This window comes from Nicotiana tomentosiformis, chromosome 9 (genome assembly GCF_000390325.3).
Source record: "Nicotiana tomentosiformis chromosome 9, ASM39032v3, whole genome shotgun sequence".
Lineage (NCBI taxonomy): Eukaryota > Viridiplantae > Streptophyta > Magnoliopsida > Solanales > Solanaceae > Nicotiana > Nicotiana tomentosiformis.
The window spans coordinates 43,360,138-43,379,838 of NC_090820.1; the positions used below are offsets into that span (position 1 = coordinate 43,360,138).

Below are 19,701 nucleotides of genomic sequence, written 5' to 3' on the forward strand. Positions count from 1 at the left end.
CCGAAGATTTTTTATTGAATTATATTAGCATATATAATTTAATATTTATATACAAAATAATATATTAGACTCCAATCTTACCCACTTTCTTTCCCAAAATTTATATCAAATGAGAACGCTTATTGCATCGAGTGTAACATAGCGATGGAAAAATTAACATAGGAGAAATCGTTGGACAAATGTTAGTTCGTGAATTGTTAGCCATTTTTGTCGGCTCAAACGTCTTGACTGAGGGTTTTCTCTCTCTACCATGAGAGCTATTTCCTCCTAGTGAGGTTTCAATCCTTGATGCTAATCACTTAATCTCCACCTCTCTAACCACGTCTTCTCATGCTTTGCCTATAGGAAACCTACTAAATTACCTATTTCATCCTCTGCAGGCATTAATTTGTGCAAATTCCCTATTTGTCTACTAAACCCTAAATCAATTTGATTCTTCGAAGAACTCCATATTTTTGTGCAACCAGGTTAAATATACTGCTGAATCAACTCCAATAGGAGCGTGAATCCTTCAATTGGAAAGATGGCAAAGAAATTACTGAACGCCTAAATAAATTTAATCTTACTGAGGATGAAAAGGATGTTGTGGCAATTAAATATTCAGATATTCAGTCAAGTATGAAGGATTGTGAAGTAAGTCTTTTTGGTAAGGTGATTTATGATAAAAAGGTAAATTTTCAGGGAGTCAAAAATACCATGTCGTTGTCCTGGGGGAACCCAGCAAGACTACAGATAAAGGAAATCAGATGGAACTTTTTCCAATTTATTTTTAAAGACAAGGAAAGTAAGGATAAAGTATGGTTTGCTGCACCATGGTTGTGTGGCAAATACCTTCTTAATGTCCATCCTTGGGAACCAGGATTGAAGAGTGATTCTCCGGTGTTTAATATCTGTAATATGTGGGTTCAAGTTTGGAATATCCTATTACATTAGATGCCAAAGGATGTTGGACGCAAAATAGGGCATGCTTTGGGAGGTACCATTGATATTGTAATCCCTGAAAATGGAAGCAAAGAGGGGCGATATATGAGGATTAAAGTCACGATGAACATTTAACAGGCCACTGCCTAGAGAGAAATTGATCGAGTTAGGATTGGAAACAATATGGGTTGAAATAAGATATGAAAACCTGCCTTATGTTTGCTACTACTGTGGTATGCTAGGACATAATGATATGTGATTACCCGATAGGTCATCTCATATTTTAGAATCCAATTGTGTATTTTGAAGCCTTAAAATCTCATTTTTATCCTCCTTGATTTACGTGCGCAGTCCGAGCGTGTTTCCGAAAAGTTTTTATGTTAAAAACTGTGAAAAATATAAAATTTTGCTTTGAAAATCATTTGACAGTCCCTGGGATTCGTATCATGATTTGGGACTTGATCGTATGCCCGGAATCGAATTCGGAAGTCCCTAACCCGAGATATCGGACTTTGTTGAAATTTGAAAACTAAAGGCTTAATGAATTTGTAATGTTTGACCCATAGTTGACCTTTTGGATATGGGGTCCGTATTTTGGTTTGGGAACCCGGTATAGGTCCAATACCATATTTATGACTTGTCTGTTAAATTTAGTTAGAAACGAAGTTGGTTTGACGTGATTCAGACGTCCGGTTGTGAAAATAGAAGTTTCAAAGTTTTCTTTAAAATTTTATTTGATTTGGTGTTCAATTCGTAGTTCTAGGTGTTATATTAGCGATTTAATCGCGCGAGCAAGTTCGTATGATATTTTTAGACTTGTGTGCACTTTTGGTTTTGAGCCCCGAGGGCTCGGGTGAGTTTCGGATAGGCTACAAAGTGAAAATACGACTTAGAACATTGCTGGTATTTTCAGTTCTGGTGCAGGCCTCTGGTATCGCATTTGCGATATCAGGCATCGCATTTGCGACCTCTGAGGGTTTTTGCATTTGCGAGCTACTCATCGTAAATGCGAAGAGTAGCTGGGTCACCTTATGTTCGCATTTGCGATACAAAGTTTGCATTTGCGATGGGGACTGGGAGGGGAAATTCTTCGCATTTGCGATCATGGGGTCGCATTTGAGATTAGTCCAGTTCCCATTTGCGAACTATTCTTCGCATTTGCAAAGAAAGTAGGAATGAGAAGACCTTCACATTTGCGATAGGTTCTTCGCATTTGCGGGGCTCGCATTTGCGAACCCCAGGTCGCAAATGCGACACTTGCAACTGATCAAAACTTGACTTAGACGGGATTTTTGGTTCATTCTTCAACTTTTCAAACCCAAGAACCCTAGAGGCGATTTTCCAAAGAAAATTTCTTCCCCAAAACATTGGTAAGTAATTCTAAACTAGTTTCTTTCAATCTTTCACTACTTTTCCTAAGATTTCAACCTAAAATCTAGAGTTTTCATGGTGAAAATTGGGGGTTTTAGGTAGAATTAGGGATTTTTGAAAAATAGGGATTTAGACCTCAAATTGAAGTCGGATTCCAAAATAAATTACATAACCGGGCTCGGAGGTAAATAGATAATCGGGTGTTGGTCCGAATTTCGGGTGTTGGTCCGAATTTCGGGTTTGGACCAAGCGGGCCCGGGTGTTGACTTTTGTTGACTTTTTCAATATTGACCTAAATTGAATCTTTTGCAATCGTGGGTGATTCCTAAGGCTTATTTTGAATCGTTTGGTTGGTAATTTGCTAGATATTGTTGGTTCGGAGGCTTGTTTGAAAAGCAAAGTTGTGGTTGAGCTTTGAGTGGTCTTTGGAGCGAGGTAAGTATTGTGTCTAATCTTGACTTGAGGGAATTAGGAACCCTCAGACTATGTGCTATGTGATTCCCATGTGAGAGGCATATATGCGAGGTGACGAGTACTTATACGCCACCAAATTATTTGTTTTCCCTGAATTACCGCTTTTCCTTAATTATTTCCTTTTCTGCCTTAACTGTTATATGCTCTAAATGCTTTTCATGCTTAATTGCTACTTGTTATTCAATATCTTCTCCTGTTCACGACCTTAGTTCTTCCATAGTTTCATGATTCCTTGCTATTTTCTTAAATTAACTTACTTGCACCTTTTAATTGTCAAATTCTGGATTGGTCTCGCTGTGTAGTACTACTCGTATAGATTTTCTATATTGTACGAGGTTTCCATTTGGTTCAGTTTGGTATTTGTTGATCGTAAAGGTTATTGTGGTCTGAACTGTTGATTTGATTGTGCATTGAGTACATGGTATTGATATGGTTGGATCGAGTTGCACGCCGCAACATATGGAATAATGGCGGATTGACATGGTGAAATGAGGGTGAGTTATGATACTAATATTGATATATGGCGGGATCGGACTGTGCATCGCAATATATATATATATATATATATATATATATATATATATATTATTTACTGTTGTTGATATCGTTATGGTGAAATAAGGGAGGATTTTGTGTTGTTTGGTGGGATCGGGTTGCGCGCCGCAACAACCTATATGTTTTCATTTCTTGAGTTGTGTTGGTTTTTCCGGTATTTGCATCTGAATTATTAAAGATTGGTAATTCTAGATGACACTGGTTTATTCTTGAAGCTGTGGTTTTTATTTTCAGTTGGCTGTTTAATTCTGTTCAGTATTCCCATTTTCGGTCATTATTATATATTGCGTTCAGGTTGTAGTGTAGGTGACCAGCCTTAGCCTCGTCACTACTTCGTCGAGGTTAGGCTCGGCACTTACCAGTACATGGGGTCGGTTGTACTGATACTACACTCTGCATACTGTGCAGATTTTGGAGTCGGTCCCAGCGGGGGCTACTAGAGAGCTCGGATTGGACAGCCTGCGGAGACTTGAGGTACAGCTGCTCAGCGCCCGCAGCTCCTGAAGTCCCCGTCTTTATTTTTATTTAGATTTGTATTTTCATTCAGACAACTTTGTATTTATTTCAGACCCTTGTATGTATTACTCTAGAAGCTCGTGCACTTGTGACACAAATTATTTTTATGATTTTAGCTTTCGCATTTATATTTGGATTATTGCAGTTAAATCAGTTCTTCTTCATTAATTCAATTTAAATTGTTAGAAAGGATAAATTGTTCTAATATTGGCTTGCCTAGCAAGTGAAATGTTATGTGCCATCACGGTCCAGACGGTGGGAATTTTGGGTTGTGATAAGTTGGTATAAGAGCACTAGGTTACATAGGTCTCACGAGTCACGAGCAAACTTAGTAGAGTCTGGAGGATCGGTACGGAGACGTCTGTACTTATCTTCCGGAGGCTATGGAGTTAGGAACAATTTCACTTCTATTCTTCTCTGTCGTGCGATTTCATTCTATTATTGCTGATTGGACCCTTATATTCTGTTCTCTCGCAGATGGCGAGAACGCGTACTACATCTTCAGCTGAGCAGCATCCAGAGCCCCCATGGCAGCTCCTACGAGGGGCAGAGGTCGAGGCTGAGGTCATGCCAGAGGCTGAGGCAGGGGTAGAGCTCAGCCCAAAACTCGAGTAGCAGCACCAGCAGTGGAGCCTCAGGTAGAGTTTTATGAGAAGGTTCTAGTCCAGGCTATGCTTGTCGGACCAGATCAGGTCCCGGAGGGGTTCATCGCCACCCCAGTGCTTCAAGATGCTTTGGTCCGTTTGGTAGGCCTTATGGAGAGTGTGGCCCAGGTCGGTACATTTCCTGTGGTACCAGCCGTCTCTCAGGCTGGGGGAGGAGTACAGACTCCCGCTAATCACACTCCGGAGCAGATGGCTCCCCAGTTTCAGACTCCAGTAGCCCAGCCAGCTGGGGTAGTTCAGCCAGGCGTTGCGGCACAGGCCGATGATGGGTCACCTATGTCTTCTGAGGCTTTATGGAGATTAGACAGGTTTACCAAGCTCTTTCCAGTTCACTTTAGTGGTGCTTCTTCAGAGGATCCCATGAGTATCTTGATAGCTGTCATGAGGTGCTATGGGTATAGCGGAGACCAATGGGGTTGATTTTGCTGCATTTCAGATGACTGGTTCCACCAAGAAATGGTGGAGAGATTATTTGTTGACCAGACCAGCTGGATCGCATGCTCTTACTTAGGACCAGTTCTCTCAGCTCTTCCTAAAGAAGTTTCTCCCTATCACATTGAGAGAGGAGAATCGTCGTCAGTTCGAGCGTCTCCAGTAGGGACGCATGACTGTTACCCAGTATGAGACCCATTTTGTGGATTTGGCCCGTCATGCTCTGCTTATGCTTCCTACCGAGAGAGAGAGAGAGGGTGAGGAGGTTTATTGACGGACTTGCTCAGCCTATCAGATTGCAGATGGCTAAGGAGACTGGGAGTGAGATTTCTTTTCAGGCGGATGCCAATGTCACCAAGCGAGTCAAGATGGTTCTTGCTCAGGGAGGTCAGAGGTCTGACAAAAGACCACATCATTCCAAGGGGTTCAGCGGTGCCTCATCTAGAGGCAGGGGTACTTTTGGTAGAGGCCATCCTCTCAAGCCGTTTCATTCAGCGCTTCAGGCATCCCACAATGCTTTAGGGAGTCGTGGTCCTTATGTGCCTCATGCTGGACAACCAGCCTACAGTGCACCACCAGCACTTATCAGTGCACCTCATATTCAGAGTTATTACCGTGGTCATCCGGCCCATTCGAGTCAGTCTTAGTTTCCGCAGCCATAGTATCAGGATGGATGTTTCGAGTGTGGTAGTTATGGGCATATCAGGAGGACCTGTCCGAGATTATTGGGCGTCCTGCCACAACATGAGGGTTCTCGTGCCATGGTTCCGGCACAAGTTGCTGCACCACCTGCTCAGCCAGCCAGAAGCAGGGGTCAGGCAGGCAGAGGGTGAGGCCACACTGTAGAGGTGGAGGTCAAGCCGTTAGAGGTGGAGGCCAGCCAGCTAGAGGCCATCCCAGGGACGTGGTTCAGAGTGGTAGGGCCCAACCCCGATGTTATGCTTTTCCAGTCAGGCTTGAGGCTGAGTCATCTGATGCTGTTATTACAGGTACTGTTTCAGTTTGCAGTAGAGATGCTTCAGTTCAATTTGATCCGGGTTTTACTTACTCCAATGTATCATCCTATTTTGCTTCATATTTGGTTGTGTCTTGTGATTCTTTGAGTGCTCATGTGTATATGTCCACACCTATGGGAGATGCTATTGTGGTAGATCGTATTTATCATTCATGTGTGGTTACCATTGGGAGTTTTGAGACTAGTGTAGATCTTCTACTTCTTGGTATTGTCACGCTTCGATTAGAGTGGAGAGGGATTTCTGGCCATTCTACCCGCAGGGTTATCTCTTATATGAAGGCTCGACATATGGTCGAGAAGGGGTGTCTAGCTTATTTGGCTTATGTTCGTGATTCTAGTGCGGGGGTTCCTTCCATGGATTCAGTACCAGTTGTTCGTGAATTTCCAGAGGTGTTTCCTGCAGATCTGCCGGGGATGCCACCCGACAGAGATACTGACTTCTGCATTGATTTGGCCCCGGGCCCTCAACCCATTTCTATTCCGCCATACCGGATGGTCCCACCAAAATTGAAAGAATTGAAGGAGAAATTGCAAGATTTTCTTGATAAGGGCTTCATTAGACCTAGTGTCTCGCCCTAGGGTGCGCTTGTTCTGTTCGTGAAGAAGAAGGATGGATCGATGAGGAAGTGTATAGATTATCGGCAGTTGAACAAAGTCACCATCAAGAACAAGTATCCATTGCCAAGGATTGATGACGTATTTGATCAGTTTCATGGTGCCAAGGTATTTTCAAAGATTGATTTGTGGTCCGGCTACCATCAGTTGAGGATTCGGGCATCCGATGTCCCTAAAACAGCCTTTCGGACTCGGTATGTGCATTATGAGTTTCTAGTGATGTCATTTGGGTTGATAAATGCCCCAGCAACATTTATAGATTTGATGAACCGGGTGTTCTAGCCTTATCTAGATTCCTTTGTAATTGTGTTTATTGATGATATCTTGATCTACTCCCACAATCGAGAGGAGCACGAGCAGCATCTTCAGATCATTCTTTAGACTCTGAGAGACAGCCAGTTATATGCTAAGTTTTCAAAATGTGAGTTTTGGTTGAGCTTAGTCGCTTTCTTGGGGCACGTTGTGTCGGCAGAGGGTATTTAGGTGGATTCTAAGAAGATTGAGGCAGTTCAGAACTGGCCTAGACCCACTTCAGCTACGGAGATTATGAGTTTCTTGGGTTTGGCGGGCTATTACCGTCAATTTGTGGAGGGGTTTTCATCTATAGCAACCCCGTTGACCAGGTTGACCCAGAAGGGTGCCCCGTTCAGATGGTCAGACGAGTGTGAGTCGAGCTTTCAGAAGCTCAAGACTGCTTTGACTATAGCGCCGGTGTTGGTGTTGCCCACAGGTTTAGGATCTTATACGGTATATTGTGATGCGTCTCGTGTTGGGCTCGGTGTGGTATTGATGCAGGAGGGCAGGGTGATTGCATATGCATCGCGACAGTTGAAGGTTCATGATAAGAATTACCCTATCCATGACTTAGAGTTGACAGCCATTGTTCATGCACTGAAGATTTGGAGGCATTATATTTACGGTGTGTCGTGTGAGGTTTTCACGGTTCATCAGAGCCTTCAGTATTTGTTCAAGCAAAAGGAACTCAATTTGAGGCAGAGGAGGTGGTTGGAGCTATTGAAAGACTATGATATCACTATTTTATACCACCTTGGGAAGGCCAATGTGGTGGCCGACGCCTTGAGTAGAAAGGCAGCGAGTATGGGCAGCCTTGCATTCATTTCAGTCAGTGAGAGGCCTCTTGCATCAGATATTCAAACTTTAGCCAACTAGTTTGTGAGGTTGGCTATTTCAGAGCCCAGGCGTGTTCTAGCTTGTACAGTCGCTCGATCTTCTTTGTTTGAGTGCATCATAGATCGGCAGTATGACGACCCTCATTTGTTGGTCCTTAGGGACACGGTGCGGCACGGTGATGCCAAGCATGTTACGGTTGGAGATGATGGAGTTTTGAGGATGCAGGGTCGTGTTTATGTACCTAATGTGGATGGACTTTGTGAGTTGATTCTAGAGGAGGCCCATAGTTCCCGGTATTCTATTCATCTCGGCGCCGCCAAGATGTATCAGGACTTACGGTAGTATTATTGGTGGAGGAGGATGAAGAAGGATATAGTTGCATATGTAGCTCGGTGTCTAAATTGTCAGCAAGTAAAGTACGATCATCAGAGACTTGGTGGTTTGCTTCAGAAGATAGAGATTCCTGAGTGGAAGTGAGAGCGTATCATTATGGATTTCGTTGTTGAACTCCCACAGACTCAGAGGAAGTTCGATGCAGTTTGGCGCATTTCATTCCTGTGGCAGTTACCTATTCTTCAGAGCAGTTGGCAGAGATTTAGATCTGCGAGATCATTTGTCTTCACGGTGTGCACGTGTCTATCATTTCTGATTGAGGTACGCAGTTCACCTCGCACTTCTGAAGGGTAGTACAACATGAGTTGGGCACGCAAGTTGAGTTGAGCATAGCATTTCATCCTCAGACGGACGGACAGTCTGAGCGCACTATTCAGGTATTGGAGGATATGCTTTGCACTTGTGTTATAGACTTCGGAGGTTCGTGGGATCAGTTCTTGCCGCTTGCAGAGTTTGCCTACAATAACATCTATCAATCGATCATCCAGATGGCTACCTATGAGGCATTAAATGGTAGATGGTGTCCATCGCTGGTTGGATGGTTTGAGTCGGGGGAGGCTCGGTTATTGGGTACATATTTGGTGCAGGATGCCTTGGATAAGGTTAACATTATTCAGGATAGACTTCGCACAGCTCAATCCAGGCAGAAGAGTTATGTCGACCGTAGAGTTCGTAATGTTGCATTCATGGTCGGAGAGCGGGTGTAGCTCCGGGTGCAGTGGAGAGGTCAGCCCGTCGATGCAGCTACATGGGAGTCCGAGTCAGACATGCAGAGTAGATATCCCCACCTTTTCACCATCCTAGGTACTTTTCTATGTTCGTTCGAGAACGAACGGTTGTTTTAGAGGTGGAGAATGTGATGACCCGATAGGTCATCTCATATTTTAGAACCCAATTCTGCGCTTTGAAGCCTTAAAAATCTCATTTTACCCTCCTTGATTTGCATGCATAGTCCGAGTGTATTTGCGGAAAGCTTTATTGTTAAAAACTGTGAAAAATGTGAAATTTATCTTTGAAAACCATTTGGGTTGACTTTGGTTAACATTTTGAGAAAACAAACCCGGATTCATATTTTGACGGTCCCGATGGGTCCGTATCATGATTTAGGACTTGGGCGTATGTCCGAAATCGAATTTGGAAGTCCCTAGCCCAAGATATCGGACTTTGTTGAAATTTGAAAGCTAAAGGCTTAATGAATTTGAAATGTTTGACCCATAGTTGACTTTTTGGATATCGGGTCCGTATTTTTGTTCAAGAATGCGGTATAGGTACAATATAATATTTATGACATGTTTGTCAAATTTGGTGAGAAATGGAGTTGGTTTGACGTGATTCGGACGTCCGGTTGTGAAAATAGAAGTTTCAAAGTTTTCTTGAAAATTTTATTTGATTTGGTGATCAATTCATAGTTCTAGGTATTATTTTGGTGATTTGATCGCACGAGCAAGTTTGTATGATATTTTTAGACTTGTGTGCACTTTTGATTTAGAGCCCCGAGGGCTCGAGTGAGTTTCAGATAGGCTACAGAGTGAAAATAAGACTTAAAACATTGCTGGTATTTCTAGTTCTGTTGCAGGCCTCTGGTATTGCATTTGCGATACCAGGCATCGCATTTGCGACCTCTGAGGGGTTCGCATTTGCAAGCTACTCATCACAAATGCGAAGAGTAGCTGGGCCACCTTATGTTCGCATTTGCGATACAAAGTTCGCATATTCGATGGGGACTGGGAGGGGAAATTCTTCGCATTTGCGATCATGGGGCCGCATTTGCGATCAGTCCAGTTTGCATTTGCGAACTATTCTTGGCATTTTTGAAGAAAGCAGGAATGAGGAGATATTTGCATTTGAGATAGGTTCTTCGCATTTGCAGGGCTCGCATTTGCGAACCCCAGGTCGCAAATGCGACACCTGCAACTGATCAAAACTTGACTTAGACGGGATTTTTGGTTCATTCTTCAAATTTTAAAACTCAAGAACCCTAGAGGCGATTTTCCAAAGAAAGTTTCTTCCCCAAAACATTGGTAAGTGATTCTAAACTAGTTTATTTCAATCTTTCACTACTTTTCCTAAGATTTCAACCTAAAATCTAGAGTTTTCATGGTGAAAATTGGTGGTTTTGGTAAAATTAGGGATTTTTGAAAAATATGGATTAAAACCTCAAATTGAGGTCGCATTCCAAAACAAATTATATAACTGGGCTCGGGGGTGAATGGGTAATCGAGTGTTGGTCCGAATGTTGGGTTTGGACCAAGCGGGCCCGGGTATTGACTTTTTCAATAATGACCTAAATTGAATCTTTTTCAATCGTGGGTGATTCCTAAGGCTTATTTTGAATTTTTTGATTCGTAATTTGCTAGATATTATTGGTTCAGAGGCTTGTTTGAAAAGCAAAGCTGTGGTTGAGCTTTGAGTGGTCTTTGAAGCGAGGTAAGTGTTGTTTCTTACCTTAACTTGAGGGAATTAGGAACCCTCAAACTATTTGCTATGTGATTCCCATGTGAGCGGCGTATATGCGAGGTGACGAGTGCTTATACGCCGCCGAATTATATGTTTTCCCTGATTTATCGCTTTTCCTTAATTATTTCCTTTCCTGTCTTAACTGTTATATGCTCTAAATTCTTTCCATGCTTAATTGCTACTTGTTATTCAATATCTTCTCATGTTAACGACGTTATTTCTTCCATAGTTTCATGATTCCCTACTATTTGCTTAAATTGACTTACTTGCACCTTCTAATTGTCAAATTCTGGATTGGTCTCGCTGTGTAGTACTACTCATGTAGAGTTTCTATATTGTACGAGGTTTCCATTTGGTTCAGTTTGGTATTTGTTGATCGTAAAGTTTATTGTGGTCTGAACTGTTGATTTGATTGTACATTGAGTGCATGGTACTGATATAGTGAGATCGGGTTGCACGCCGCAACATGTGGAATAAAGATGGATTAACATGGTGAAATATGGATTAGTTATGATACTGATATTGACATATGGTGGGATCGGGTTGCGCGCCGCAACATATATATATTATTTACTATTCTTAATATCGTTACGGTGAAATAAGGGAGGATTTTGTGTTGTCTGGTGGGATCGGATTGCGCGCTGCAATAACCTATATGTTTCCATTTCTTGAGATGTGTTGGTTTTTCCGGTATTTGTATCTGAATTATTAAAGATTGGTAATTCTGGATGACACTGGTTTATTCTTAAGGTTGTGGTTATTAGGTTCAGTTGGCTATTTAATTTTGTTCAGTATTCCCATTTTCTGTCATTATTATATATTGCGTTCAGGTTGTAGTGTAGGTGATTCGCCTTAGCCTCGTCACTACTTCGTCGAGGTTAGGCTCAGCCCTTACTAGTACATGGGATCGATTGTACTGATACTACACTCTGCACACTGTACAAATTTTGGAGTCGGTCCCGGCGGCAGCTACTAGAGAGCTCAGATTTGACAGCCTGCGGAGACTTGAGGTACAGTTGCTCAGTGCCCGCAGCTCCTGAAGTCCCCGTCTTTATTTTTATTTAGCTGTGTATTTTCATTCAGACAGCTATGTATTTATTTTAGACCCTTGTATGTATTACTCTAGAAGTTCGTGCACTTGTGATAGCGGGTTTAGGGATTTGTAGCAGATATTTTTTTACAGTTTTAGCTTACGCATTTATATTTGGATTATTGCAGTTAAATCAGTTCTTCTTCATTAATTAAATTTAAATTGTTAAAAAGGATAAATTGTTCTAACGTTGGCTTGTCTAGCAAGTAAAATATTAGGCGCCATTACGGTCCCGACGGTGGAAATTTTGGTCGTGACATGATAGAACTTGTGTACAAAGAGAGAAGGATATACGATCAGGCAATCTCAAAAGTGACCAGTTTGGGACATGGTTAAGATCGGAGAATCATTTATTAGTTTCAGATAATCAGCGCCGCCAAGGTGTAAATACTAATAATGATGGGCATACTAGGGTGAAAAATCATAACTATGAACTGGTTGAAGGAAAAGGAGTTGCAGGAAGTAGTAAAAGTCTGCTAAATTTGGAAGAGGGTACTAACTCGATTGATATACAGTCTGACATAAGCCAAGAGGATCTCCAGGGAGTAGATCAAAATGGATCAAAAGGGAAGAGAACTTTGGGGTTGAATGGGACAGACGATGATATATGAAACAGAGAAAAATCAGACCAGATGCAGCCCATGGAAGTAACAAATTATGGATCTCGAGAGAATGAGAGTGCAGGGGTTTGGAATAACACTGGGGTTGGAACTTATGTTGGTATTAGAACTATCTCAACGCGAGGTTTGGATATTGTCTTGGAGAAGAAATATGTGCAAGAGCATATGCTAGTGGATGAAAATATGTTGGATGACACAATAGAGCTACAACAAAACTTACTGCAAGCTACCTCACAAATACAGGATGTCGGCAACCAAAAAATGAGGGAGTTGCAAGATAACAAAGACAAGGTATGTCTAGATCTTTTATTGAGCTCTCCTAAGTTACAACTACATATAGTGAATAATTCTCAGATAATCGATAATTCAAAACAAAATTCTTTAATGTTATAAAATAAAGACAGTAAAGTAAAGACAAGTATAGAGAGAAACTGATATATTATTCAAACTTCAAACTTATATACATAATGAACTGAATTCACCTCTATTTATAGAAGAAAGAAAGCTGCTGTGTAAATTGCTACTGCAAGCTGCTGTGTAAGCTGCTACTCTAAGCTGTTGTGCCAGATATAGATAATCTTCTACCATGGGTAATATTTATCCATAACGGAGTACCAAAAGGATAAGCTTCTTCAGGAGGCTTATTTCCAATAGAGTACTAAATAGATAAACATATTTACGGCGGAGTCTCATATGGATAAGTTTCTTCAGGAAGCTTATTTACAACGGAGTACTAAATGAACATTCATAATATAATATATTTATAACACTCTCCCTTGAATGTTCATTAAAAGGTATTGTGCCTCGTTAAAACCTTACTAGGAAAAAGATATGTGGGAAAAAATCCTAGTGAAGGAAAAAGAGTACACATATTTAGTAATACGCATTGCTAGCTGCCTCATTAAAAACCTTATAAAGAAAATCCTGTGGGAAAAAACCTTAGTAAGGAAAAAAGAATACATCGCGTATTTTACTCCCCCTGATGAAAACCGTGTTTTAAATATTTTAGTCTCCGCATTCCAATCTTGTATACCATCTTCTCAAAAGTTGAAATTGGTAAAGATTTAGTGAATAAATCTGCCGGATTGTCACTTGAACGGATTTGTTGCACATCAATGTCATTATTTTTCTTAAGATCGTGTGTGTAGAATAATTTTGGTGAAATGTATTTCGTTCTATCTCCTTTTATAAATCCTCCCTTCAATTGAGCTATGCATGCAGCATTGTCTTCGCATAAAATTGTGGGTCTTTTCTCACATTCCAAACCATATTTTTCTCCAATAAAACGAATTATTGATCTCAACCATACGCATTCCCTACTTGCTTCATGAATAGCTATTATTTCAGCATGATTTGAAGAAGTAGCAACAATAGATTGCTTTGTGGAGCGCCATGATATGATAGTACCTCCACATGTAAAAACGTACCCGATTTGAGATCTAGCTTTAGGGGGATCAGATAAATAACTTGCATCTGCATAACCAACAAGATCTGCACTATCTTTGTTAGCATAAAACAAACCCATATCAAGAGTTCCCTTTAAATATCGCAATATATGCTTAATCCCGTTCCAATGTCTCCGTGTAGGAGAAGAACTATATCTTGATAGTAAATTAACAGAAAATGCTATGTCAGGCCTTGTAGCATTAGCAAGATACATTAGTGCACCAATTGCACTGAGATAGGGTACGTCGGGACCAAGGAGTTCCTCATCCTCTTCTGGAGGTCGGAACAAATCTTTATTCACTTCAAGTGATCGAACAACCATTGGTGTACTCAATGGGTGTGCTTTGTCCATGTAAAAGCATTTTAAGACCCTTTCTGTATAGGCATATTGATGGATAAAGATCCCGTCCGCTAAATGTTCAATTTGCAGACCAAGACAAAGTTTTGTCTTTCCAAGATCTTTCATCTCAAATTCTTTCTTAAGATATTTAATTGCTTTTTGAAACTCTTCTGAAGTTCCAACAAGATTTATGTTATCAACATAAACAGCAAGTATAACAAATTTTGAAGCCATTTTTTTTATAAAAATATATGGACAAATAACATCATTTATGTAACCCTCTTTCAGCAAATATTCACTGAGGCGATTATACCACATGCGCCCAAATTGCTTTAAACCGTACAAAGATCTTTGTAATCTGATTGAGTACATTTCCCGAGATTTTGAATATGCTTCAGGCATTTTAAATCCTTCAGAGATTTTCATGTAAATTTCATTATCAAGTGACCCGTACAGATAAGCTGTAACCACATCCATTAGCTGTATTTCAAGCCTTTCACGTAAGGTTAAACTGATGAGATATCGAAATATTATGGCATCCATAACGGGTGAATATGTTTCTTCATAATCGACTCCAGGTCGTTGTGAAAATCCTTGTGCAACAAGGCGAGCCTTGTATCTTTCAACTTCATTTTTATCATTACTTTTTCGCACAAAAATCCATTTATGACCAACTGGTTTTATACCAGCAGGTGTTTGGACTACTGGTCCAAAGACCTCTCTCTTAGCAAGTGACTTCAATTCCGATTGAATTGACTCTTGCCATTTTGGCCAATCAGATCATTGTCGACATTCTTCGACAGATCGGGGTTCAAGATTCTCACTATCTTGCATAATGTTAAATGCAACATTATATGTAAAAATATTATCCACCACTATTTCAGATCGATTTAAATTAATCCCATCATCAATAGAACTTATTAAAAGTTCCTCACTCACTTGAGTCTTGAGTTCATTGATTTCTTCAGGAATCTCAGAACTAATCAGATATTGGGTCTCTTCAGGAGATCCCTTCATAATATCATTTTGATCATTTGTCGATTTTCTTTTTCTAGGATTTTGATCTTTAGAACCCAAAGGTCTACCATGCTTCAGGCGTGCTTTAGGTTTACTAGCTCTCATGCTAGTAGATGGTCCTACTGGGACATCAATTCGGATAGGCACATTCTCTGCAGGGATATGCGACTTAGTTATCCTTTTCAAATCAGTAAACGCGTCTAGAATTTGATTTGCTATATTCTATAAATGGATGATCTTCTGTACCTCCTAATTACATATAGGGGTACGTGGATCAAAGTGAGATAATGATGAAACTTTTCACACAATTTCTCTTTTGATTTCCTTCCTTTTTCTCTCCCCCTAATTGTGGGAAATTTGTTTCATCAAATCGACAATCTGCAAATCGAGCAGTAAATAAATCTCCCGTCAATGGTTCAAGATAGCGAATAATAGAGGGTGATTCAAACCCAATATATATTCCTAACCTTCTTTGGGATGAATCTTATTGCGATGTAGTGGTGCTACTGGCGCATATACAACACATCCAAAAATTCGTAGATGGACAATATTTGGTTCATGACCAAAAACTAATTGTGACGGAATATTTATTATAATGTGTCGGTCTGAGACGGATAAGTGATGCTGCGTGCAAGATAGCATGGCCCCAAATAGTAATGAGCAATTTTGTTTTCATAAATAGTGGTCTTGCTATCAATTGCAACCGTTTAATAAATGACTCTGCAAGGCCATTTTGAGTATGAACATAAGCTACAGGATGTTCAACTTTTTATCCAACTGATAGATAGTAATTATCAAAATTTTGAGATGAGAATTCTCCAGCATTATCAAGGCGAATAGCCTTTATAGGATAATCTGGGAATTGTGCCCTTAATCGAATTATTTGGGCTAATAACTTTACAAATGCCAGGTTGCGAGATGATAGTAGGCACACATAAGACCATCTTGAAGATGCATCTATTAGGACCATAAAATATCTAAACATCCCACTTGGTGGGTGAATAGGTCCTCATATATCCCCATGTATACGTTCTAAAAAGGCAGGGGACTCAATGCCAGCCTTCATTGGTGATGGTCTAGTGATCATTTTGCCTTGATAACAAGCATTATAAGAAAATTCATCATTTGTAAGAATTTTTAGGTTCTTTAATGGATGCCCACTCGAATTTTCAGTAATTCGTCTCATCATTATTGATCCAGGATGGCCCAAACGGCCATGCCAAAGCACAAAAGTATTTGAATCAGTAAACTTTTGGTTTACGATAGAGTGTTCTTAAACTGTACTAATCTTTGAATACTATAAGCCAGAAGATAAAGTTGGTAACTTTTCTACAATGTATTTTTGGCCAGAAATATTCTTTGTAATACAAAGATATTCCACGTTCATTTCATCTATTGTCTCAACATGATACCCATTTCGGCGGATATCTATAAAACTCAACAAGTTTCTTCGGGACTTGGAGGAGAACAATGCATTGTCGATAATAATTTTTGTTCCCTTAGACAGAAATGCAGTAGCTCTTCCGGAGCCTTCAATCAAACTTATATTACCAGAAATTGTTAAAACATTTGCTTTTTCCTTATGCAAATAAGAAAAGTATTTCTGATCTTTGAATATGGCATGAGTTGTTCCACTATCAATTACACAAATATCTTCATGATTGGTCTTTGATCCAAACATAATTTGAGGATTATCCATATTCTTCAAAATAACATCAGCAAAATAAATATGATAGTAAACATCATTTTCAAAGCATAACTTTTATTTATGTACAACAATTACATAACCATACTATCTACTGCAAACAACAAAAATTAAAATATTTACATTTCTACAGATTCACTACCGATCACATGACTTGTTTCTCCTTCTAGGAGTGCAAAGTAATCAGCTACATCCAAATGCATGAAGTCAAAATTATCTTTAGAAATAAAATTTGCTTCAGCATTTTTCTATGTCTTCTTCAGGGAAGCTTGATACAGCTCAACCAGGTGCTTTGGCGTACGACATGTACGTGACCAATGCCATTTTCCTCCACATCTATAGCATGCATTTTCTGGCTTTGCTGCTTGCACCGCTTCATGCTTTTGTTCCTTCCTTTTCCACTACTAGTGGTGAGGAGGGTTCTTTGGTGCATTGTTATTACCACGATTAGAGTTTCCTCCCTGACCACGGCCATGACCACGACTGGGGCCACGTCCTCTTCCACGCTTATCTTGGTGAAAGATCATCTCATTCACTTCAGGGAATGGACAAGAACGAGTAGGTCGACTTTTATGGGTTTTCATTAATAGCCCATTATGTTGCTCGGTTGCAGGAGCATATTCGAGGCATGAAAAGTGGTGAAAGTTTTCTCCAACATATCATGATCAATAATATTATCACCACATAGTTTCAATTGAGAAATAATTCTGAACATAGCAGAATTATACTCACTGATAGATTTAAAATCTTATAGCCTTAGATGAGTCCAATCATAATGTGTATGTGGAAGAACGACCATCTTCAGGTGGTCATATCTATTTTTAAATTATTCCACAGTATGACTGGATCTTTAACAGTAAGATATTTAATTTTCAGGCCCTCATCAAGGTGATGGCGTATGAATATCATTACTTTGACACGGTCTTGGTTTGATGCCTGATTTTTATCTTTGATGGTGCCTGCCAGACCCATCGCATCAAGATGAATTTCGGCATCAAGCACCCAAGACATGTAACTTTTGCCCGATATATCCAGGGCTACAAACTCAAGTTTAGAAAGATTTGACATTATTTAAAAAAAGAAAAGTTCGTACCTCTGATACTTTCAAAGTATTTTCTCGAGATGGTAGAGTCTCGTGCTGATAACATGTTATAAAATAAAGACAGTAAAGTAAAAACAAGTATAGAGAGAAACTGATATATTATTCAAACTTCAAACTTATGTATATAATGAACTGAATTCTCCTCTATTTATAGAAGAAAGGAAGCTGCTACTGCAAGTTGTTGTGTAAGCTGCTACTCTAAGATGTTGTGCCAGATATAGATAATCTTCTACCATTGGTAATATTTATCCATAACGGAGTACTGAAATGTTAAGCTTCTTCAGGAGGCTTATTTTCAATAGAGTACTAAATAGATAAACATATTTACGGCGGAGTCTCATATGAATAAGTTTCTTCAGGAAGCTTATTTACAATGGAGTACTAAATGAACATCCATAATATAATATATTTATAACATTTAACTGTTAATGCTATTACTAATAAGAATACAGGGAACATAAAGAGAAAACAATGGAAACGAAAGGATAATATTAAGGATTGTTCTGATGATGTTAAGGAAAACAATTTGGTAGGTTTGAATAAAAATTATCTTGTTGAGGTAGCTGTGATAGAGGAAAATATGCATACTGCGGGGGATAAAACAAAAGAAAAAACTAATTTTGATAATGAAACGGAAGTACAAAAAAAAAAAAAAAGGTGGTGGAGCGGGAGGCCATCCCTAAATGGCTTCCCTCCACGCAATGAAAAATTTAGTGTGGAATTATTGACGCCTGGGGGGTCCTTAACAGTTCCCTTTTTGAAGGAGACAATGCGTCTCCACTCCCCAAATATGATTTTCTTAAGTGAAACAAGAAATAGAGATAGAACAGTGAAGAGGGTTCAGAGAAAACTGGATATGGCACATGCTATTACTGTGGAACCGATGGGTTTATCGGGTGGACTAGCCTTATTCTGAAATGACAACGTCCAGGTATATCAATATCATACTTCTTCTTTTTGTGTTGAAACATTGATACATGATGTCTTATCTGATTGCAACTACTGGTGTATCTTTGTGTATCTAAGTACAGATAGAATTAATCGTCGATCTCAAATGTAAGAATTAATTAAAAAATCTTCATATTGGGGCACCTTCTGGGTCTTAGCCGGTGATTTTAATGACATTCTTGATGATTCAGAAAAACAAGGAGGAAGAATTAGAGATAATTGGACCTTTAGAGACTTTAAGGATTTTATTTGGAATTTAGGTGCAATTGACTTGGGTTATAAAGGAAAACCTTGGACCTGGTGGTGTTAGAGAAAATGAGGGTATTATTCAGGAAAGGTTAGATAGGGTCTTAGTCTCTCCTAATTGGAAAATAAAGTTTGAAGAGGCTAATTTAACTTATCTTGATACTGAGGCTTCTGATCATTCTTTATTAATTTTATATTCACATGTTGAACAAATTAAGAAGAAAAGACGTTTTTACTTTGATAAGAGGTGGATTGATCATGAAGAGGTTCTGAATATTATATCTGAAGCTTGGTCTTATGACTATACTGGGTTTTGAGCAATCTCGAATTAACTTTAAAATAAAGAAGTGTCATAGATCCTTGATGGCTTGGGTAAGGGGAGGAAATGATAATGCTAGAAAGAGAATTATTAGTATTAAGAAACAGATTGAAGACCTTAAAAGTGATGCTAATAATTTTGATTGGAATAAACTTAGGTTGTTAAAAAAGGAATTAAGCCAAGTTTATAAAGAAGAAGAGATTTTCTAGAAACAAAACTCTAGAGCTTTATGGTTGCTTGATAAAGATAAAAATACGTTCTATTTTCACATGGCAACCTTACAAAGAAGAAGAAATATAATTAGGTATTCTTGAAATATAATT

At 39.5% G+C, this 19,701-nt stretch overlaps 1 long non-coding RNA gene across 1 annotated transcript; it reads left to right on the plus strand.

The window, feature by feature from the left end:
• The first annotated feature begins 232 nt into the window (after positions 1-232).
• On the plus strand, positions 233-12,124 carry LOC138899478 (uncharacterized). The gene is made up of 3 exons (XR_011411144.1): positions 233-1,038; positions 1,092-1,176; positions 11,901-12,124. It is a non-coding gene; the product is annotated as an uncharacterized lncRNA (long non-coding RNA).
• The last annotated feature ends 7,577 nt before the right edge of the window (positions 12,125-19,701 follow it).